Source organism: Myotis daubentonii, chromosome 5 (assembly GCF_963259705.1).
Source record: "Myotis daubentonii chromosome 5, mMyoDau2.1, whole genome shotgun sequence".
Taxonomy (NCBI): domain Eukaryota; kingdom Metazoa; phylum Chordata; class Mammalia; order Chiroptera; family Vespertilionidae; genus Myotis; species Myotis daubentonii.
The window spans coordinates 34,883,026-34,890,269 of record NC_081844.1 but is presented as its reverse complement, the minus strand read 5'-3'; positions in this window follow the sequence as shown (position 1 = coordinate 34,890,269).

Sequence of the window (7,244 nt, the reverse complement as noted above, 5' to 3'; positions counted from 1 at the left end):
TGGCCCTCCCCCGGCTCACGGAGCCTAATCAGGTCGAGCATCGAGCTCCGGCTGCCAGACACAGTGGCATTGTTTTAATACCCGGGCCTCCCCCACTCCCTCTCCCCTCCCAGGGAGTTCTGACAAAGGAGGCCCTGAGGGACGGGCCTGAGAGGACAGAGGCCCAAGGTCTGGTCACTCCCTCGGTCCCTCTCGCCCCCCCCCCCCCCCCCCCCCCCGGTTATTTTTCTACCAGGGCCCTGAGAGGGAAAACAAGCAGCCCCTGGAAGCCCGGAGGCTGTTTTTGTTTACATAAAGGCACTTTCCCAGCAAACTGCTCCCTGAAAGGTCAGCGCTCACCCCAGGCAGCCTGGGACCCGGACCGGGTTTGGGAGGTGGGGGAGAAAGGAAACTGTGGGCCACTTTGGGTCAGATGACTTCACCGGAGCCGGGGGAAATGGCAGGCCGGGCGGCAGGGAGGGGAGCTTCCTGTAGATGAGGCTCTGGAAGGCGCTGGCTGCTACATAAAACTTAACTAGGGCTTGTTTCTCTGCCTTCAGAACACCCAAGAGCATGGTTGAGAGGCCGGAGCCCTGAGCCACGGGCAGGACACAGCAGGTTGCCAGCTGGGCCTGGATCTGCCACTGCCTCTGGCTCCACCTCTCTGGGCCTCGGTGTGCACGAAGGCGCCAAAGTAGCACAGCCTGGCGGTCCCCTCTAACCCACGCACCGTAGGCTTTCAGCAGACATTTCCTTAGCATGCATCCTGCACCTGATCCGATACTGAACCCAAGGTGCCGGATAAGGGGACCGATAGCCCCCGTTTGCCTGGGACTCTCCCACTGTTAGTACTGAAAACCTGGACGGTTGGTTGGTCACACCAGCCCTAGACCTCACGCAGCTCATGACCTGGGAACAGTGACAGGCTCTACAATAAATAGCGAGTGATGAGTGGTCGAATAGAGGGTATACAAAGGCATGGAACTCGGTGGAGGCCGAGACTAGCTCTTGGCAGGGGAGCTGGGAAATTTCACCATGCTGCCACTTGTGAGCAATGGGGAACTATGGGTCGATTTTTTTAAAAAAAAAAACACCCAACTGTATTGAGGTATAAATTATACACAATACGGTGTACATACTTCAATGTACGGTTCAATGAATTTTAATGGATGCAGATGTCCATGTACTGTGACACCTATCAGAATATTTATGTCACCCCCCCGCCCCAAACTTCCCTAAGGCTCCTTTGCAGTCAGTCTCATCCTAACTATTCCATTCAAGGTAACCACTTGTTTCCGTGACTATAGATTAGTTTTACCTGTTCTAGATGTCATATACGTAGACTCGTACAATCTGTGCTCTTTAACAGTCTGACTTCCTTTGCTCAGTATGTTTCTGAGATTCACCAAAGATACCGTGCCTATCAGTAGTTTGTTTCTTTTTTATGTTAGAGTATGGCTATAAGCGTAATTTGTTTATCCATTCACCTGTTAATGAAAGTTTAAGTTATTTCCAGTTTGGGTTTTTTGCTGTTATGAAAATGCTGTTATGAATATTACATACAAGTCTTTGGATTTATGTTTTCATATCTCTTGGGTAAATAGCTAGAAGTGGAAATGCTGGGTCAGAGGTTAAGTATATGTTCACGTTGATAGGAAATTGCCTAACTTTTCCAAAGTGGTTGTTCCATTTTACAACTATACCATCAGTGCATGAGAGTTCCGGTTGCTCTCCATGCTCACCAACATTTAGTATTGTCAGTTTTTACCGTCTTAGCCATTCTCATGATCTCTCATAGTTTAATTTGCATATGCCTAATGATTAATGAAGTTGAACACTTTCATTTATTTACATGTCACTCATATGTCTCCTTTTGAAAAATGTTCAAGTCCTTCCCCATTTTAAAATTGGGCTGCATGTCCTTGTCAAGATTGATTTTTAGGAGTTCTTTAGATGTCCTTAGTGTACATGCTTTGTCTGATATATGTATTGCGAATCTTTTCTCACAGTCTTTGGTTTGCCTTTTTATTTGCTTTAAGGTATATTTTGAAGAACTGAGAGTTTTAATTTTGATAAAGTCCAAATTATCAAGATTTTTCTTTTATGGCTTTTGACTTTTGTATGCTAAGAAATTTTGCCTTTCATAAGATCATGAAAATGATCTCTTATGTTTCCTTCTAGAAGTTTTATAGATTGACTGCTTACATTTAGGTCTGTGGTCCATACCAGATAAATATGTTCTGATAACTAAAGGAAAATATGCTCATATGAATAACAAAATAGGGAATCTCAAAAGAGAAGAGGAAGCTATAAAAAAGAAGAAATGGCCCTAACCAGTTTGGCTCAGTGGATAGAGCGTCGGCCTGTGGACTGAAAGGTCCCAGGTTCGATTCCAGTCACCAATAGGGGGTGTGCAGGAGGCAGCTGATCGATGTTGCTCTCTCATCGATGTTTCTAACTCTCTATCCCTCTCCCTTCCTCTCTGTAAAAAAAATCAATAAAATATTTAAAAAAAGAAGAAATGGAAATTTCAAAACTGAAAATGATAATAAACTGAAATAAAGTATTCACTGGATGGAATTAACAGCACATTGGCAATGGAAAAAGAAAAAGTCAATAAACTTGAAGACAAATTAATAGAAATTACCCAACCTGAAGAATAAAGAGAAAAATACAGAAGAAAAGTGAACAGACCCTCAGGGATATATGGGAAAATATCAAGTAGTCCAACAACCTTGATGAAATTGGAGAGCAAGAAGAAAAACTGAGGATAAATACAAAGGAAACCACACCCATGCCCTTACTAGTCAAACTGCTCAAAACTAAAGATAAAGAGAAAATTTTGAAAACACCCAGAGAATAAAAGACACATTACATACAGAGGAACAATGATATGAAATATCACTGACTACTTATCAATAGAGACAAGACAGTGGAATGAAATTTGTCAACAGAATTTTACTAGTATATCCAGTAAAAATATCCTTCAAAAATGAGGGGGGAAAGCAAAGATATTTCAGAAACATGAAAGCTCATAGAATTCAGAGCCAGAATATCTGCATTATAAGAATTGCTAAAGGTTATTTTTCATGCTAACAGGAAATATCAGAAATGTGGATTTATGGGAAGGAATGAAGAACAGCAGCAATGGTAAATGGGAGGATAAGTAGTAAAATTTTATGGCATTTTTATCTTCTCTGAATTTTCTTAAGAAACACCTGACTGTTTAAGAATAATAATAAAGTCATAGGGCATTTATAATGTAAGTACTTATAAAGTATTAGGAAGATATTATAACAATAGTGTGTTTGACAAGGTGTAAGTGAAATTGTTAGGTTGTTATAAGTGCAACACACCTGCTGTTGTAAGGTTATTACATTAGTGAAGTGGGATGTGTGAAATGAGAATGTCAGGTGTGAAATGAGAAATAGGAAATGTGAAGTGGAAATTGTTATAAAGTGTGAAAGGGTACAATATTGATGCTAAGCTAACTTTAATAAGTTAAAGTGCATATTATTAACCCTAGATCATGGGTGGGCAACCCCTGGCACACGTGCCAAACATGGCACGCCAGTAACTTTTGCTGGCACGCAAAACCCTCTCTTATAATCTTCCATTTACAATTTTTTTTTTCCCCCCATAACTCCCCTCCTCCCAGTTCCCGGCCCACCCTCCGCCCTCACTCCCCACCCACTGTCCTCATCCATAGGTGCACGATTTTTGTCCAGTCTCTTCCCACATCTCCCACACCCCTTTCCCCCCCAAGAATAGTCAGTCCATTCCCTTTCTATGTCCCTGATTCTATTATAATCACCAGTTCATTCTGTTCATCAGATTATTTATTCACTTGATTCTTAGATTCACTTGTTGATAGATGCATATTTGTTGTTCATAATTTGTATCTTTACCTTTTTCTTCCTCTTCCTCTTCTTAAAGGATACCTTTCAGCATTTCATATAATCCTGGTTTGGTGGTGATGAACTCCTTTAGCTTTTCCTTATCTGTGAAGCTCTTTATCTGACCTTCAATTCTGAATGATAGCTTTGCTGGATAAAGTAATCTTGGTTGTAGGTTCTTGGTATTCATCACTTTGAATATTTCTTGCCACTCCCTTCTGGCCTGCAAAGTTTCTGTTGAGAAATCAGCTGACAGTCGTATGGGTATTCCCTTGTAGGTAACTGAGTTTCTTTCTCTTGCTGTTTTTAAGATTCTCTCTTTATCTTTTGCTCTTGGCATTTTAATTATGATGTGTCTTGGTGTGGTCCTCTTTGGATTCCTTTTGTTTGGGGTTCTCCGCGCTTCTTGGACCTGTAAGTCCAGTTCTTTCACCAGGTGGGGGAATTTTTCTGTCATTATTTCTTCAAATAGGTTTTCAATATCTTGGTCTCTCTCATCTTCTGGCACCCCTATAATTCTGATGTTGGTACGCTTGAAGCTGTCCCAGAGGCTCCTTACACTATCCTCGCATTTTTGGATTCTTTTTTCATTTTGCTTTTCCGGTTGGATGTTTTTTGCTTCCTCGCATTTCAAATCATTGACTTGATTCTTGCGCTCCTCTGGTCTGCTGTCGGGCGTCTGTATAATATTCGTTATTTCAGTCCGTGTGTGCTTAATTTCTAGTTGGTTCCCCAATATAAGATCGAGGGTCTTATTAGTTTTCGTGTAGAGCTCATTAAGTTTATCGGCAGCTTCTAAACAGTTCTTGAGAGACCTTAAAAGTGTGGTTCTGAACTCTATATCTTCCATTGACAATTTTGTCCTGTTTCTTTGTCTCCGCATTTTGTTATGCTTCCTTGGTGCACCCCCTAGTGGTCTTTGTTCGCAGTCTTATAGATAAATCTTGATTGTTGTAGCTAATTCCAGGGAGGGTTTGACCTCCAGGCCAAGTGGCTATGAGAATCAGCTGTGTCAGCAGTGAAAGAACTTCTGTCCTCTAGGGAGGTGCTAATCTAGCCTTTGCCTGAGGCTATCCGGCAAATGGCTCTGTGCAGGGCTTGGGCGGGGCGGGTCGCACAGGATTAACAGGGTGGGCGGGAGAGAGCAGTTATGGCGGCTCTCAGTCCTGTCCCAAGGAGCTCTGCCTCTCTGAGTCCCAGCACCCGCTGCAAAGCTGGGAGAGAAAGCTGCACTCGCTCTGACCGAAGCCAGACAGTCCCGCTTCTCCCGTTTGAGTCTGGGTCCCTAAAGACTCGCCCGGATCTGGTGCTCAGAGTCTGCGACTCCCTCCCGATTGAAAACAACAACCGCGCCCTCCGCCGCCAGCCAGCTCCGCGCACTCCGCACCTCAGAATTTGACTTCAGCACTGCGCCTCCTCTGAGTGTCCGTATGCGTTTCTCTTTCCTCCTAGTTGTAGGACTTCCACTCAGCCAGCGTTCCTGTGGTTCTGGGTGATGTCCCTTCCGTTTTTTGGTTTCACTTTTGAAGTAGTTGTTCAAAGCAGCAAACTCCGGCATTAACCTATGCCGCCATCTTGGTTCTCTTCACATGTCTCACCCCAGCTCTTCTTGACTTTTATTTTTACATATATACTATGTAGGCAAAATAGTACCTGTATATTATTTGTGGATAAACACATATACAAATAGTGGTTATTCCGCCTAAAAATAATTTTCCTTCTAAGGAGTGCTCGATGAAGAACGTGGAGAGCCCACTGCACAGAATGAGGGCCTCTCAAATGTGTGCTTCTCAAACGAGTCCCAGCACATCGGACTCACACAGAGCCAATTTTTTTTCTTAATATCGACTTTTTTATTTTTCAGATAAATTCAGTGTAGGTGCATCTTAGATAAAGAAATAATTTTACATAACAAGTTATCTTAAAGACCATAGACATGGATTGACGAGAGAGGGGAAGAGCAATTTCTATGCCTCTGCCTTAACTCTCCCTGCCTTCCTAGATCCGACCAGTGTTTTGGTTCCATCCACATACGCTTGTGAATCTTTGTTTTCAGTGATGAATTTTGTTAAGTCTCATAATAGGAGTAGCCCGACGGATGAAAGTAGTAGCTCGTGCATATCTCTGAAGGTCACGAAATATAAACCCGATGTAAAATCTCTATCATCAGTGATGCAGCAGCAAAAATCCCACTGATAATATCAAACGGAGTCATAAAGTTTTCTGTCGGACTATCAGTGTACATGTACACATTAAAAAATAAATGTATTTTTCATCATCATATACTGTGTTTTTGTCGCTCAAATGAATTTTATTATTTCTTCAAGGTTCTTAACATATGTACACTTAAGAGATATCAAGTAGGCATAACATGTTCTCAAGAAATTAGGGTTGGCACGCAGAAGAATTTTGAGTCAGAGATTTTGCTGGTTTTGGCACGCGCTCACAAAAAGGTTGCCTACCCCTGCCCTAGAGCAAGCACTAAAATTTAATATGTATAGCTAAGAAGCCATTAGAAAAATATAAAGTGAAATATTAATATTTTTTAACTAACCATGAAAAAACAGGAAAGGAACAACAGAATAATAGAAAACAGAAGGAACAAATGGAAAACAAATACAAGATAGTAGACTTACACCCTAACATAAAAATTGTTACATTAAATGTTGCAGGACTAAACATTCTAATTAAAATTCAGAGATTGTCAGATTAGATTTTTAAAAAAGCCAACCAGGTACTGTGTGTATAAGATGTACTTTAAATATAAAGATAGGTTAAAAGTAATAGGATGGCAAAAATGTAGTATGGCAACAGCAAGCATAAGAAAGCTAGCATGGCTATATTAATAACAGATAAAGCAGAATTCAAGACATTATAAGAGATAAAAAGGAGAAAAAAAAGAGATAACAAGGGATGTTTCAGAATAAAAGAGATAATTTACCAGAAAAACATTAACAATATTACATTTGTATAAACTTAGTAACAGAGGTTCAAAATTATGAAGCAAAAATAATAGAATCAATGAAAGAAATAGAAAACTCACAGTCATAAATAGGTATTTTAACACCCCTCTTTCAGTAATTGACAGAATAAATAGACCAAAAACAAATCTATAAGTAAATAGAAGATCTTGAACAACTTGAACTAACTGATAATTATAGAACACTACACCAAATAACAGCATAATAAACATTCCTTTTAAGGAAATATAGGCCATTGAAATAGAATATATCTTGGGTCATAAATTATAAATTTTAATAGATTGGAAACTTACATAATATGTTTTCTGATTACAATGAAAATAAATTAGAAATTGATAAAAATAAAATACTTAGAAAATCCCCCAAATACTTATAAATTAAGTATCAT